The sequence below is a fragment of the Myotis brandtii genome, unplaced genomic scaffold (genome assembly GCF_000412655.1).
Source record: "Myotis brandtii unplaced genomic scaffold, ASM41265v1 scaffold190, whole genome shotgun sequence".
Taxonomy (NCBI): Eukaryota; Metazoa; Chordata; class Mammalia; order Chiroptera; family Vespertilionidae; genus Myotis; species Myotis brandtii.
In genome coordinates, this window is record NW_005357076.1 from 5,317,552 (window position 1) to 5,335,203 (window position 17,652).

The 17,652-nt window shown below is 38.4% G+C and overlaps 1 long non-coding RNA gene across 1 annotated transcript in view; it reads right to left on the reverse strand.

Annotated features, from left to right (window-relative positions):
• Positions 1-13,886: 13,886 nt before the first annotated feature.
• LOC106725819 overlaps positions 13,887-17,652 on the reverse strand; it is a 9,766-nt gene continuing 6,000 nt past the window's right edge. Inside the window, exon 5 of the long non-coding RNA XR_001361802.1 lies at positions 13,887-13,943. This is a non-coding gene — a long non-coding RNA (uncharacterized LOC106725819). The remainder of the gene's footprint in view (positions 13,944-17,652) is intronic.

Sequence of the window (17,652 nt, forward strand, 5' to 3'; positions counted from 1 at the left end):
ACACACATAATGTATTACAGGTACCATCAATTAAGTGCCTATTAAGCACTAGCTTATATGCTTCTCATACATTGTCTCATCTTACCTTTACAACAACTTTACAAGGTAGATTTTATCCATCCCTTTTTATATATGAGAAGACTTACATTTAGAAAGATAAATGCAACTTGTCCAAGGTCACTAAGGTGAAAATGGTAGATTTAGAAACCCTGTCTGGCACCACAGCCTGTGTTCTTTTCAATCCTCTCTACCTTTCTTTCAGCACTCTTTACAGATATTCTATTTGTGTGGGTTTTTTCCATTTAATATTAATCAGGTATAAATGCTCTTACTAAAAAATTACACTCATATTAAACCCAGTAAATGTAGAAACAAACCAAAAAGCCAATTTTGGTATCATGGATGCCCTGCTGTAATTTAATCAAGCTAAGAATATACTTAATAGCTGTCATTTGCTACTATAATAGATGGTACATATGATAGCTATGTAAAGCATTCTTATGATCCAGTTAAACCAGTTAGGAATTCTTTGAATACCCAAATTCCTTTTGAGGGAGGGTAAAACAAATACATAATCAAAATGTTAGGTACGAAACCTTGCAGTACCAGGTACAAATGTTTCTTATATTCTATGTGAGGGAGTGTACTGAAGGAGTGTGCTAGAAACCAACAGCATTTGTTTGACATATTTGGCTATAATGCCTTCTCTGTTCAATCAGCTTCCCATAGGAATTAAAGGGATTTAATTCATTTCACCAGATCCTAATACATTTGATCTATATTGGTTGTGCTTTATAAATTCTTTCACTTATCTGTCTTTGTGCATCAACAATCTCCATTTCAATTTTTTAAAAATGCACATGACTTACTATGACTGGCACTTTAAAAAGCTAAAAGACACTGAAAAGGACACATAACTGCCTTCTTTGGGGAAAGATTCTGAGTTATCAGATTGAAAATGACTGGATGATAAATTCATAAGGAAGTAAAGCTTTAAAAAGGCATCCCTACACTTACAACTCAACAACAGAAAGACAAACAACCCAATTTAAAAATGGGCTAAGCATTTGAATAGGCATTTTTTCAAAGGAAATATAAAAATGGAAAGTATATTCAACATCATTAGTCATTAGGGAAATGCAGAGCAAAACCACAATGAGATACTGCTAAACACTCACTAGCATGGCTAAAATAAAAAAGACAGACAATAACCACCCCTCTCATTTAATTGACTCTTCTGATCAAAAAAAACTCATATGGTAGCATTTCCTTTCTTTCCTCTCTCTTTTCTAGATATTGGGTGGTTGTAACAGAATAGAATTTTGTTGTTGATGTTTCTATCTCTCTCTCCCTCTCCCTTTCTCTCTGAAATCAATAAAAAATATATATATTTAAAAAAACAACACCAAAAAACAATGAGCCAAACCGGCTAGGGCCTGGGTGTCATTTTAGAAACCACAGGAAGAATCAGCCAGTGAGGTTAAAGGGGGACACATCCTGGACCCTTGGAGATGTGGAACTGCCAGATTAACTAGCCTTAAGGCTACTTCTACCTCTGGTCCTTCATGTATGGACAGTGCATTTCCATAGTGTTTAAATCACATTAAGTTTGTTTTGCTCTGTTGGTAACTCAAAGAGTACTGACTAATGGATGTAGAATAGTTGTTGGGAATTTATCTTATTTTCTATTTTTAGAATCTTGATGAAAATTGTAGACTCCCTTTTCTCATCCAGGAAATGGAGGTCTCACATAGAACAGATTGCTTTATTTGAATGCAATTTTTACTGTTTGTAGGGTGTGCCACTTTGTGAATATGTGAATATTATACTTATAAACTTTCATTTTAAGGGCTCTATTAGCCATCCAGTGTGTTTTATGGTGTGTGTGTTTTTTTTTAATTGAGTTTGAAGCATACTCTATCTCTAAACTTTCTTTTTATATATTCTCAGAGCTTCTTTTGTTTTCTGCACTCAGAAAACAGCTGTGATTTTCTTTTACTGTTATATTGGGTTGTGTTTATTTAGAGTGTTCAAAAGGGGGAAAAATCATTTGTATCATTCTTTTTTGTTGTTAATCCGCACAGAGAATATTTTTCCCATTGATTTTTAGAAAGAGTGGAAGAGAGGGAGGGGGATACACACACACACACACACACACACACACACACACACACAGAAGAACATCAATGTGAAGAGACTAATCGATTGGTTGCCTCCCACATGTGCCCCAACAGGGGCTGGAACCTGAAACCCAGGTACATGCCCTTGACTAGGAATTGAACCTGTGGCCCTTCAGTGACCGGACCTATGCTCTAACCATTTAGCACTGCCTAGGGCTGAATCATTCTTATTAAATGGCAAAAAATAATAATAATAATCAAGGATGTATAGAGAACAAGCCTATGAGAAAATAATAATTTCTAACTTCTCTGACTTAGAGTCTTTTACTCTAGGTATTCTTATCAGTGAGCACCCATGGAATGGATAGTGGAGGCTATGGCTATCCTTAACTTCAGTGACAAAGGATAAAATCTCTCTTTTTACTAACAGCTTTATTGCGATATAATTTACATACCTTAACAGTCATCCTTTTAAAGCATACAATTACGTGATTTTAAGTACCGAATTCTGCATTAATTTCAGAACATTTTCATCACCACAAAGAAATACCGTACCCAAATAAATAAACAAATGAAATAGAAACAGACTCAGATACAGAGAAAGAGGCTGATGGTTGCTAGAGGAGAGGCTTGTGGGGGACTGGGTGAAAAGATGAAAGGATTAAGAAATACAAATTGGTAGTTACAAAATAGTCATGGGGTGTAAAGTATAGCATAGGGAATACAGTCAATAATCTATAATAAAAGGGTAATATGCTAATTAGACTGGACATCCTTCCGGGCGTCATTCCGGATGAAGCCGAGGTCGGAGCGGGTGCCTGCTGGCGGCCAGAGGGAAGCAGCCCGGGGCACTGGAATGAAAACAGAAGGCTTCATCCCACTACTCTCCTGACATGTAGTCTTCCCTTGCTAGAAACCTCACGCTGTTCTCCTCATAAATGGTATACAAATAATTTTAGTCACTCCATGATATCCAATAGCTCTTAGGGTTTAATAACTCAGAAATATCTTTTTTTTCTCCACACTTATAATTACATCCCTTCTCTCAATAGGACATCTCAGGGGAAGAAAATGAAATAAAATGAGTGCCCTCAAACTTCTCAATAGGACATCTCAGGGAAAGAAAAGGAAATTGAGTGCCCAAAACAAAACTCTTCTCTCCTATGTTATCTCATATTACGCTCCCTCCAACTTACTACACTCCAGCAACATTGGCCATTTTGCTGTTCCGCCAATAAGCCAACCTCATCCCATCCCAAACCCCAATCCTGGTCCCAAACCAGGGCCTTTTCACCTATTTATTCAACTGAACTATTCTTCACCCTTATTACATGGATTTCTCCTTGTCATTTGGGGCTCAGCTTAAGTATCTTGACCTCAGAGAGGCCTTCTCTGACTCTTCAAATGTAAATTGACCCTGAAATCACTCTCTACCATATCAAATTTCCCATGGCTTTTAATTACTTGGCATCTTAAATAGCCGTCCTCATTTGGAAAATTTCTCATTTCATAATTCTTGCTTCCCCAAGATAAAGGGCAGATATTCACTTTACCAGTTTCTCTTGAAAACTGGAGCAGGTAACTGACCTAGGTTCTGCCAACCTCACACATCCACATGATATTTCAATTGGGAAGCAAGTGATATAATAGAGGCACCATATGGAATCCATTCTGAAGGATATTTTAGATATATATCAGCTTTATTTCAGTAGGAGAAATGACAAAGATCCTAGCAGATGCATCTCATCCTCAGGACAGTGTGAATTCCAATACCTGTTCCCAGTGGCAAAAGCAGTAGAGTCCAATGATGTAGACTAGTGGTACAATTTGGGCATTGTTCCTGGCTAACTAGAACCCAAGACTGATTCTCTGGCTTCCTCCAAAGATTCTGTGAGCTATCTAATAACCTTTAAAAATATGTTTTCTGCTTAAACTAACCAGAGTGGGTCCTGCCATTTACAACTAAAATATCTGATTCATTCTTCATAAATGCCTTACTATTATTTTCTTGTTAATTATTTATTTAATAGCTATCTCTCCATGAGGACAGACAGGCACCTTATCTATCTTGTTCATCCCCAAGTACCCAGTATTTAGAATAGTGTGCACATACAGAGGCACTCAATAAAAACCCAAAAACAAAACAACAAAAAATAACAAATACTCTCTAGTGCTAAATAAATATATTCTTAGGAACCATGTGGAAGAAATTTAAAATAACGGTGCTATGGGAGTTAAGAGCTAAAAAGGCTCATGTGAACTGGAGAAGTCAGAGAGTGTTCATGAGGGGGACGGCACTTGAGTATTGAAACGATGCTCAAAGTCACTAATCATCAGAGAAATGCAAATTAAAACCACAATGAGGTATCAACTCATACCTGTCAGAATGGCTACCATCAATAAGTCAACAAACAACAAGTGCTGGCTAGGATGTGGAATGCACTGTTGGTGGGAATGCAGACTGGTGCAGCCACTGTGGAAAACAGTATGGAGTTTCCTAAATTAAAAATGGAGCTGCCATTTGACACAGCAACCCCACATCTGGGAATACAGGGATGGGCAAAAGTAGGTTTACAGTTATAATACAAATAAATAATAATGCAAGAATAAATTCTGTTTATGGTTGTAAATATGCAAGACAGAATTTATTCTTGTATTATTATTTCTTTATTATTGTGTTCTTTATTTGTATTAAAACTATAAACCTACTTTTTTTTGCCCACCTCTGTATAACCAAAGACATCCAAACACTTATTTGAAAGAATATATACATCCCTATGTTCACTGCAGTGTTATTTATAATAGCCAAAATCTGGAATCAGCCCAAGTGCCCATCAGTAGATGGGTATATAAAAAAGCTGTTGTTCATTTACATAATGGAATACTACTTGTTCATAAATAATCTGACAGAATGGATGGATCTGGAGATTATTATACTAAACTAGAGGCCCGGTGCACAGATTCGTGCACTGGTGGGTTCCCTTGGCCTGGCCGGCACCCTCTCGCAACCAGGACCCCTCAGGGGATGTTGGACTGCCAGTTTTGGCCTGATCCCTGCAGGCCAGGCCAAGGGACCCCACCAGTGCACGAATCCGTGCACCAGGCCTCTAGTATGCATATAAGATCTTTGGTTAATCTCTTCCTGCCCTCCCTTCTCCCCCTGAGATTCATCAGTCTGTCCCATGTTTCCATGCCTGTGCCTTGAGTGTCTGCCCCCTGGTGGTCAGTGTGTGTCATAGCTACCGGTCATAGCTACTGGTCGAATGGTTACTTAGGCTTTTATATACATAGATGAAATAAGCCAATCAGAAAAAGACAGATACCATATGATCTCACTTACATGTGGAATCTAAAGGACAAAATAAACTGACAAACGAAATAGAAACAGAGGCATGGATACATGGAACAGACTGACAGCTCAGAGGGGATGGGGGTTAGGGGGACTGGATGAAAGAAGGTGAAGGTATTAAGCAAACAAACAAACAAACAAACAAAAACATCTATATAACACACAGACACAGACCACAGTGTGGTAATAGCCAGAGGGAAAGGGGGGGTGGAGATGGGCAAAGGGGACAGAGACTTTGCTTTGGGTGATGAGCACACGATGCAATGTGAGATGATATTCTGTTGAGTTGTACACTTGAAAACTGTATGGTTTTGTGTACCAATGTCACCCCAATAAATTCAATTAAAAACAAGAAAAGATGGACTGTAATGATCTTTCCATAGGAGTGTAGAAGAAGAGCTATATGACTTTTAAAGGATGAGAACAAATGAATGGTACTGTAAGTGTGGCAAACAAAAAGAAAAAATACAGGGTTAAGGAAAAGTGTTGGATCTCAGTGGGAAATACTTAAATATGCAAAATGGGCAAGATTACGAATGGTTCTGAATGCTAGACTGGGGAATGTTGTATTTGATGTTTCAAAAACACTAATCCTCAATGAGCACTTCCATATATTCTTTATTCTAGATGATATCTGCTGTGTAAAAACTGCAACAGCTACCCACACATTTTCTACAGCAGTTCCCCTCTGAACACTGATGTTCTATATTTATCTGCTCAAGTTGAGAGACTACTAGAGAGAGAGATTCTGATAATTATCCTTTTGTAACCAAGCGAATGCTCAATTTAAAGGTTAAAATCTATTATGAAAATGCCCTTTATTTCTTAACCCTATCCTCAAAGTCAAATTTAAAATTTTGTCTCAATTCCATTTACCATCCAGTCTACTAGAATACTACCTTCATATTGAGTACATAAATTAAAACATTGAGGAAAGAATTTTGTTTTGTACTAAAGTAACACAGTCACTCAGAGCACAAAAAGACAATTTTATGCAGTTAACTCTTCAGATAAAGTCTTCTAAGAACCTAGCAAATCCTCTAACTAATAATTGTAAAAAGGCTATATAATTATATTTTACTAGAGGCCCAGGGCAGTAACCAATTCTGTTCACACAGTAACACATTACAGAAGGCTCATGAGGTGAATATCATTTTGGATTTTGCGTGGCTTTTTTTCAATTTTCCTGAGACTTGTTTGGAAAGATGGTTTATTCTTTAAAACTCTCGAATGTGCCACTAATAAAATAAAATCTATTTTGAAAATTGTATTGTAAATACAAACAATGATACAGCCAGTCTTTTGAATGTTATGCTACCATTAAATGTTCATGGTAACTTCGTTAAATATTTGATACATGCTAAGCAAAGGACGCAAAATATAGTCGTACAGTTTTATGCTATACATAAAAATGAACAATTCTTTTATCAAAAGCAAGATAAGCTCTGCTGACTTGCTCAGTGATTAGAGCATCAGCTGTCGGACCAAAAGATCACAGGTTTAATTCCCAGTCAAGGGCATGTACTTTGGTTGCAGGTTCGATCCCCAGTCCCAGTCAGGGCACATGCAGGGAGGCAACCAATCAATGTGTTTCTCTCACATTAATATTTCTCTCTCTCCCTTTCTCTCTCTCTCTCTCTCTCCCTCTCTCTCTCTCTCTCTCTCTCCCCCCCTTCCTCACACCCTCCTCTCTAAAGATCAATGGGAAAAATATCCTTGGGTGAAGATTATTAAAAAAAAAAAAAAGGCAAGATAAACACCATAAAAAAATGTCTGGAAGGCAATATAAAAATGTTAACAATGGTTGTCTCTGAGTAACATTTTCTTCTTACTTCCATTTCTCTGTATATTTTACTTTTTCTATGATAAAGATTTAACATATAGATATGAGCTTTTAAAATGGATAATAATTCTAAATGTGTTAGAAAAAAATCATAGCACCATATACACAGCAGAAGACTAAATTTATCTTCGTTCTCTCTGACAAATTTGTCTGGTAATAAATAAAAGTGTAGTTGTAAAAAAAAAAAAAAAAACACCTCAGTTGTGCTGTGAATCATAAACTGCTCTAAAAAAATAAAGCCTTAATTTAAAAATACCCAGAAGATAAACATTTTTCTGAAGACATAAGTGACAGAACAGAGGAAATTAAGCCTTCATAAGAGAAAGGGACTTTTTCTCCATGTCCAAGTCTTGAAGATATATTACAAATTTTAGTTAAAATGTCATTCAAAGTAACACACTCATAAAAAAGAAACAGATTTTTTTCTCCAGTTTTTAATTGTCTATTAGGAAGAGGTGACAGTTTTCAGTTCAAGTTACTCTCTTTTCTGACTTCTGTGATTCAAACCCTCAAACAAAAATGTGTTATTATTACTACTCAACAAAAGATTAATTTTTAAAAAGTAACTCCAGCTATCAGAATTTCAACTCTAATTACACTGAAATTTTATTTGTAGAAAAAAGAAAACTGACAGTAACTACAATTTAATCTTGCTACTTTGTTGTAATGGTTGTCTATGCCTAGACTAAGTCAAGTGGAAGGTTGAATTCCACTTCAAGAAAGAAAAAGGAAGCAACTGAGATCAAGGGGGAAAGGCAACATCTAGTTCAAGAGAGGTCATACACCTTTTTATGTATAATAAACCAAGTATGCTAAACTGGTCTATAAATTTTAATATTTATATAGAAAAATGTCTGCATAAACTCATTTCAATCTTCAAATAAAATGTACAAATTCCATTTTCACATTACTTCCACAGATCTTAAAACTCAGTGACATTGTTGTGAGAATCACATACTACCAAATGTAAGTCTAACCATAAATATTGTGGAGTTCCTCATAAGGAGCTTAAGTGAACAGTTATTTTGAGTTGCAATTACCAATGACAGGACCAAAGTGATTTATTTGTATGTATTGCAGATATTCTCATTTCAAACAAAATGGAATGATTCTTTTTCAGTCTCAACAGAAATATAACGATTATCCCCACCTACAGAAAACACTGCCTAGAAAAAGCAGTAATGCATTGCCAGACATCAGACAAGTACAAAAACACGGTAGTATATATTATAAATCATCTCAAGAACCAATAAAATAAAAATTCCTTCCAAAGAATGTTTGTTCCCAAATGGAGAAATACACTCAAATCTGCATCTTTAAAATAAGTACATATTAATTCATTCAACCACTACTTGAGAGACTGTGTCATTAGGCATTCTTTTAGGTGGTAAGGATTCTCTAGTGAAGAAAATGTTCCTCCTATAATGGAGGACAGGAAGGGAGAGCTAGTAATACATAACATATGAAATGTTGGAAAAGCCAAGAAAAAATAAAGCAGAGTATGTAACGGAAAAGGAGAGTGTTGAGTAGATGGGGAAAGATTGCAAATTTATATTGGCAGATCATGGAAGATATTTGAGAAAGATAAGAAATAAGCAAACCTGCATATATTCAGAAGAGCATTCTAGTTGTAGAAAAATGCAAATACAAAGATCCTGTGAGGTACTGCACATCTGGCCTGTCTGGAGTGGACAAGGGGGAAAGTGGCAGCAGTTGGGGGGCCGGATGGGGAGCCAAATGTTCAGCAGTGGTAAGCTGGAGTTGGAGGGTAACCAGCTGAAAAGCAGATTATTATACATTCTAGAACTTTGAATTCCATAATGGGAGTAATTATACCACAGAAACAGGCAAATGTTACAAATCAGAGGTTTTCCCCCTCTGGAAATCTGGTTTATCAGCACATTGCTGCCTATGGGCTACTTTAGGTACAGTCATGCACCACATAATGACATTTTGGTCAACAACAGACTGCAAAAATGGCAATGGCCTAATCCTATATAATAAAAAGGTAATATGCAAATTAACCCTCATGCCCTCACAAGATGCTGCCTACAACCAGGCTGGCAGGAGGGTTAGTGAGGGACAACCAAACGACTGAACAAGCAGGCTGCGTGGGGCGACTAGGCAGGCAGGGGGGTTAGTAAGTGACAACCAAACAAATGAACAACAGGCTGCGTGGGGTGACCAGGCTGGCAGGGGGGTTAGTGAGGGATGACCCAATGACTGAACAGCAGGCTGCGTGGGGCGACCAGCTGGCGGGGGCGGGGGACAGTAAGGGGCGACCAGGCTGGCAGAGGGAGGCCGTTGGAGGCAACCAGGCCGGTGGGGGTGGGGAGGCAGTAAGAGGCAACCAGGCCAGTGGGGGAGGAAGTTAGGGGCAATTAGGCTGGCAGGGGGGCAGTGAGGGACGATCAGGCCAGCCCGCAGAGGCAGTGAGCGGCGATCATGCTATCAGGGGGGGCAGTTAGGGGCAACCAGGCAGGCAGGCAGATGAGCAATTAGGAGCCAGCAGTCCAGGATTGTGAGAGGGATGTCCGACTGTCTAAACTGGCAGTCGGACATCCTCCAAGGGGTCCTGGATTGGAGAGGGTACAGGCTGGGCTGAGAGGACCCTCCCCCATGCACAAGTTTCGTGCACCAGGCCTCTAGTGAGATTATAATAGAGCTGAAAATTCCTATCACCTGCCCTAGCCAGTTTGGCTCAGTGGATACAGCATCAGCCTGGGACTTTCTGGTCAAGAGTACATACCTCGGTTGCAGGCTCAATCCCCAGCTCATGTGGGAGGCAACCAATTGATGTGTGTCTCTCACATCAATGTCTCTCTCTCTCTGTTTCTACCTCCCTTCCACTCTCTCTAAAAAATCAATGGAAAAATATCCTCAGGTGAGGATTAACAGACAGACAAAATTCCTATCACTTACTGATGTCATAGCCATGTTAGTATCATAGCACAACACATTACTCACATTTGTGGTGATACTAGTGTAAACAAACCTACTACCAGTCCTATAAAAGTACCTATAATAATAAAATGCTAATTAGACTGGACGACCTTCTGGACGAAGCCACGGAGGTGGGGGCCGAACCCCTTGCACAAATTTTGTACATCAGGCCTCTAGTAGCATATATAATTATGTACAGTACATAATATCTGATGATAACAAATGACAATATTACTGGCTTACATATTTACTATACTATACTTTTTATTATCTTAGAGTGTACTCTATTTATAAAAACAAAAGCCTGCTATAGTCCAAGCCAGTGTTTCTCAGTGGTTAGAGCATTGGCCTGTGCACCGAAGAGTCTCGGGTTTGATTCCCAGTCAAGGGCACCTACCTGGTCAGAGCACATGCGGGAGGCAACCAATCAATGTCTCTCTCTCATATCGATGTTTCTCTCTCCCTCTCCTCTTCCCTCTCTGTCTCTCCCCCTCTTTCCTCCCATCCCTTCCAGTCTCTAAAAAATCAATGGTAAAAATAACCTCGGGTGAGGATTAACAAAAATAAATAAAATAAATTTTAAAAGTTTACTGTAGTCCTAGCCAGTGAGCCTATGTTTTGCAGGCAATAGCCTCATATATACCAAGCATCTCTTGGTTGCATCATTTTCTCTTTCCTTGATGTACAGGTTTGTAGCCTCGGAGCAATAGGCTATACCATATGGTCTAGGTGTGTAGTAGGTCATACCATCTAGGTTTGTGTAAGTACACTCTAGCATGTTCGAACAATGAAATCACCTAACGACATATTTCTCAGAACATATCCCCACCGTTAAGCAGTACATAACTGTACTTTGTCTTTTACTTTGAGTGAGATCAGAAGCTGTTGGAAGGGTAGTCTTCTACCTGGTATCATTACTCCCATTACTTGAGTTCTGATCATGGAAAACAAATGGCAAAAGCAGAGAGAATAATTTGGAGGCTGTTGATACCATCTAGGTTAGATATGGTGGTGGCCTAAACCAAAGTGCCAGTGGTGAGACTGTGAGAAAAAGTCCAATTCTGGATATGAAGAGCTGTTCTAATTTGAATCAGTATGTGGCAATAGTAAACAAGCTTCCTGCCAACAACTCAATGATATCTAGCTCTAATCTAAATATATCATTCCTGGTTCTGAATTAAGACTGCTAGTTGGATTTGTAAAGCACACAAAAACAAGTCTTAGATGAGCATCATAGATCTTAGCTATTAACAGTTCTGTTATCATTTCAAAGAATAAACATATACTAGTACATTTATTAAGCACCTGTTATAATATAAGGCACTGCAGGAAATACAAAAAAAATCTATAATCCAAGCCCTCAACCTAAAGGAGGTTACAATCTAAAGTCTAAACTGAATCATCCATATATAAGAGATACAGATTTAAGGCAGTGAAAGTACAAAGTGTGTGTTGGGCTAATGAGTATTCTATAAATTGGGGAAAGGGAGGAAAAAAATCACTGAATAGATGGGACTTCAGCTAGGCCTTGAAGGATGGATGGTACAAGATTGTGAGAGAGGAAGAAAGAAACAAGTAAGGGCTTTATGGGCAGTGGATCTACGAAATAAAAGATCTAAGGTAAAGGTAGAACTGCTCAATGGTTGGGGACTAGCCTATTCAAGAGCACTGCAATCTACAACTATGGAATATGGAGGCATATATTTGAACTCCCAGTTCCTTCACTTATGGGCATGTTACTTAGAACCCTCCAGCCTCTATTTCCTCAGCAGTGGCAATTACAGTCCCTACTTTATAGGACTAAATCAAATAAAATCATGCATGCACGGTGCTTTACACAACCTGGAAGTTAGTAAGCGGTTACTGGTTATAAAAAACAACATTATCATTAAAGAGAGAAAGATAGATTGTACCTCAATTATAGAAGGCCTTGAATATGAGATTAAGGAATTTGCATTAAATCCTATAGGTAGTGGCAAGTTTTGTGTGAAAAATGATTTTGTAAGTGAAATTGTAGAAAGAAATCTGGCAGGAAGATACAGAATGTATTGGCTACAGACAGAGGAAACACTAGAAGTTGAGTTGCTATTTAAACAAAAGTCCAGGAACACGGAAAATAGTAGTTTTAAACTAGTGTAAAGGTGGTGATAACGGAAATACAAAATACAACATAAGTGAGATGACAAAGGTAGGCTCCATCTAGGATTTAGTTAGTAAATAATAGGGTGGGATACTGAACTGTATACTTAAGAAATGGTTAAAATGCCCAGCCAGTGTGGCTCAGTGGTTGAGTGTCAACCCACAGAGAAGTCACAGGTTTGATTCCTAGCCAGGGCACATGCCCAGGGTCCAGGCTTGATCTCCAGTAGGGGGGGCGTGTGGGGGTAGCCAATCGATGTTTCTCTCTCATTGATGTTTCTATCTCTCTATCCCTCTCCCTTCTTCTTCCTCTAAAATAAATAAATAACTTATTTTTTTTTAAATGCCCTACCCAGTTTGGCTCAGTGGATAGAATGTTGGCCTGAGGACTGAAGGGTCCTGGGTTCGATTCCAGTCAAGGGCACATACCTTGTTTGCAGGATCAATTCCCAGCTCTGGTCGGGCCATGTGGGAGGCAACCAAAAGATATGTCTCTTTCACATCGATGTTTCTCTCTCTGCGTCTCTCCCCCTCTTTTCCACTCCCTCTAAAAATCAATGGGAAAATATCCTCAGGTGAGGATTAACAAAAATTAATTAATTTTTTAGAAAAGAAATGGTTAAGATGGTCAGTTTTGTTATAGATATTTTACCACATAAAAAAAAGGATAGGAAAGCATTACAAAGGAAAAGGAAAAGAACCAAAAAAATAATTTTAACTAAAGTAACTGGAAGAAAAACAGTAAAGATCCAAAAAGGGGGCTCCACTTGGGAAAAGGACTTTACATTCTTGTTAGGTTTGAAGTGATGCCTGTACTAATAAAGCCAAAGAAGATGTAGAATATCAGAGAGGCAAGACGGAAGCTCACTCGCTGATCTAACAAAGACAATCAGTGGGAAAGAGAAATTGCAGCTAACATAAAAACAGTAATATATCCAAGTACTTGGCTTATCAGTCTTTACGACAATAAAAGAATGGGTGGACAATGTGACTTGCGACTCTACTTCATAGAGACTGGGGGGGGAGGGGGTCTTTTCTGAGGCATCCCCAAATCCTGATTACAGTAAAAAGCAGCCATTAGCACCACCTACTTTATTCATCTTATAATATAAATAAGACTGTAACAGCTCCAGTAACACAATGGCACTTTGATAATCCTATAATTCGGAAACCATATAAGGTTAACATGTTCAGTTAGTTCTCCAAATATCCCTTCAATTTTAGCAGTGAATTTTGTATGTGTTTTGCAGAATTACTAATTTTTTGTATACTCTTTTCTTTGAAGAATAACATGAATACAGAAAATTATATAAGCTTGGTGAATTTTCACAAAGGGAACACACCCATGAAACTAGTATCCAAAACAAGAAACAGAACATAATTAGCACCCTAGAAGGCCTTTCAGACCCCATTCTAAACACTTTCCCCAACCTTCAACAAGGATAATCAATCTCCTAAATTCTGACACCACAAATTAGTTTTACCTGTTTGTGAAAGGATCATAATGTATTCACGTTTAGTGTCTGGCTTCTTTTGCTCAGCAATGCATCTGTGAAGTTCACACATTATTACATGTAGTTACAGTTTGTTCATTCTGATCAGTATTCAGTGTCCATTGTGTGACTGTACCAGAAACTTATTTACCCATTCTACTGTTAATAGGCATTTGAAAAATTCCAGTTTGGACTATTACAATTAGCCATGCCATAAACATTTTTGTCCATGTCTTCTGGTGAGTATAAGCACACAATTCAGTTGTGTATAAATCTAGTAGTGGAACTGCTGAGTCATAGACATGAATGTATTCAACTCTAGTAAATAACAAATGAACTTTTATGGAAGAAATATTTTAAGATCTTTATAGGGAAATTTGAATGATTAAATTTTGAAGACAGTGCTGGCTTCAAAAACTACTTTCAGGAGGGTAAACATATTGAAGTAGAATAGTTGATCCACATTGCTTCCAAAGAAGGCAATTTACTTTAGATTATTTTCACCTACAATTTAGCCTATGACAATAACAGTTAGTCTTGTCCTTCCTAGAACTGATGATGCTAAAAATTCAGAAAAAAACTATTTAAGAGCCATTACTATCAATAAAGTAACCGCTTGTTACAGACTGCAACTGTTACCAGTGAGAATTCTGCAACAGTTAAGACTGTAGTCATTTAATCATACTCCCACAAATTGAAAGGGACTTCAAAATTAGTGTAACCTCCAGGTGGATGCCTTCTATATCAGTGATCATGCTAATAAACATTTATTTAATCCTGGAACAGAAAAAAGACATTAGGCAAAAACTAAAGGTATCTGAATAGAGACTTTAGTTAATAATAATGTATCAATATTGGTTCATTAAATGTAACAAATGTACCATATAATGTGAGATGTTAATAATCCTATATAATAAAAGAGAAACATGTAAGTTGACCGCCCCTCCGCTACGCTCACCAGCCAATCAGGAGTATGCAAATTAACCCAACAAAGATGGCGGGTTAATTTGCATACACAGGCGCTGGGCAGAGAGCAGAGCCGGAGAGTCGGTGGCTTGGGGGGACGTGGCTCCCTCGGTCACTCCCCCCAGGACACGGGGGGGAGAGCAGAGCAGGAGAGCCAGCGGAGAGTGGAGCGGCTTGGGGAAAATGGCTCCCCAAACTGCCAGACGAAGAGCAGAGAGGGAGAGCCTTGGAGGACGCAGAGTGAGAGGCCATGGGACAGAGACAGGGCAGGAAGGGAAAACCAAGAGCACGGGGAGCACCAGGAATTCTGGGAATAGTAGTTCTGGTGGCAGCCCCAGGACAGGAAGCGGAAGCCCAGAGCGCGGGAGCACTAGGAATGCTAGGAATCGTAGCATTCTGGTGGCAGACGGATTTCCTAGACACTAGAGCAAAGTGAACCTGGAGCAAGTTACTGTTGCAGTGGGGGATGGAGGGAAAGCAAAGGTGAGAGACATAAGTAAAATCAGAGTGTCTAGGAAAAATTAAAGGGAAGATATCCTAAAACTTCAGGAAATCTCCACCAATGAAGCAAAGAAAAAAAAAATGTCTCTCTTATTTTGTGAGCAACAAATCAAACTGAGTTGGGGTCTCAGACAACTCACTCATATGATTGCAAAGACAGACAGAAACTCCTGGATTGGAAAGGGCCCCCCTGAGGGATCCCAGATTGGAGAGGGTGCAGGTCGGGCTGAGGGACCCCACACCCCTCAGTGCACAAATGTCGTGCACCGGGCCTCTAGTATAGGAAATAAATGGAAATTCTGTGTACTATCTTCACCATTTTCCTGAAAATCCAAAAGTTTTAAATAAAATTTATTCTTTCTTTGTGTGTGTGTGTGTAATTTCCTGGATACATTTTATTTTTATTATTTTAAATCTTTATTGTTGAAAATATTACATATGTCCTCTTTTTCCTCCATTGACTTCTCCCAGCCCACCCCCGTCCCCCACCTTACGCCTTCACCACCCTATTGTCTGTGTCCATGAGTTATGCATTTTCATTATATTTCACAAATGAGTGAGATTATGTGATATTTATCTTTCTCTGACTGGATTATTTCACTGAGCATAATGCATTCCAGGTCCATCCATGCTGTTGCAAATGGGAAGAGTTCTTTCTTTTTTATAGCTGCATAGTATTCCATTGTGCAGATATGCCAGTTTTTTAATCCACTCATCTGCTGATGGGCACTTAGGCTATTTTCAAATCTTAGCAATTGTAAATAATGCTGCAATGAACATAGGGCTGCATGTATGCTTTCTGATTGGTGTTTGTGATTTCTTAGGATATATTCCTAGAAGTGGGATCACTGGGTCAAATGGGAGTTCCATTTTTAATTTTTTGAGGAAATTCCATACTGTTTTCCCCAGTGGCTGCACGAAGTCTGCATTCTAGCCAGCGGTGTATGAGGGTTCCCTTTTTTCCATATCCTCGCCAACACTTGTCATTTGTTGATTTGTTGATGACAGCCATTCTGACAGGTATGTGGTGGTACCTCATTGTCGTTTTGATTTGCATCTCTGAGATGATTAGTGACTTTGAGCATTTTTTCATATGCCTTTTGGCCATCTGTATGTCCACTTTGGAGAAGTGTCTATTTAGGTCCTTTGCCCAGTTTTTAATTGGATTGTTTATCTTGCTCTTATTAAGTTGTATGAGTTCCCTATAAATTTTGGAGATTAACCCCTTATCAGATGTATCATTGGCAAATAAGTTCTCCCATTTAGTGGGCGCTCTTGTTATTTTGTTGATGGTTTCTTTTGCTGTGCAGAAGCTTTTTATTTTGATGTAGTCCCATTTGTTTATTTTCTCCTTTGTTTTCATTGTCCTAGGAGATGTATCAGTAAGATGTCTGAGATTTTGCTGCCTATGGTTTCTTCTAAAATTTTTATGGTTTCACATCTTACATTGAAGTCTTTAATCCATTTTGAATTTATTTTTGTGTATGGTATAAGTTGGTGGTCCATTTGAAACTATCATAATCTGCAGATTGTAACAGACCTGCTAAACTCCTCTCAGAATGCAATCAAAATGCACTTTAAGAGCTGTTATATGCCCACACACGCATACATATACATAGACATATACACTCTTTTCATCTATGGAGTTAGATACATAGTCATATGGGGGAAGCATTCTATCTATCCTGATTTTGGTTTTGCTCCTAGCAATGGCATTATGAACAAGGCTCAGGCTTCCTTTTTCATTCCAACTTATTTAACCTTTTGAGTATACACTGTAAGTTCTTAATCATTCAAAAGCAATACCCTAGTTATCTTTAAACAATAAAGTAAGAGCATCCAAGCTTCAAGTAAAGTCAACTCTCCAATAAATCAAATTTTTGTGGTTTAAATCACTGAGTCTTTGCTTTTACTTCAGGGATGAATAAAGGGAAACAAAATAGACTGTGCCTTACAGCTAGCAGGGAAAACAAGCAGCCCTAATATGGTATGAGAGCTAGTGGAAGGACCTCTGGGCAAGAAGGCGGGAGATCTAGCCTCTACATTGAATTCTGCCACTAATCTGCTCTGTGGTCCTTGAACATTTTCCTGAGCACCTTATCACTTCTTGGCTATGCCAGATATCCTAGTTAAATCTTTCATCATTATCTGTTCTCTAAATCTTTAGAGCAGGGGTCCTCAAACTACGGCCCGTGGGCCACATGCAAATACAAATATTGTATTTGTTCCCGTTTTGTTTTTTTACTTCAAAATAAGATATGTGCAGTGTGCATAGGAATTTGTTCATAGTTTTTTTTT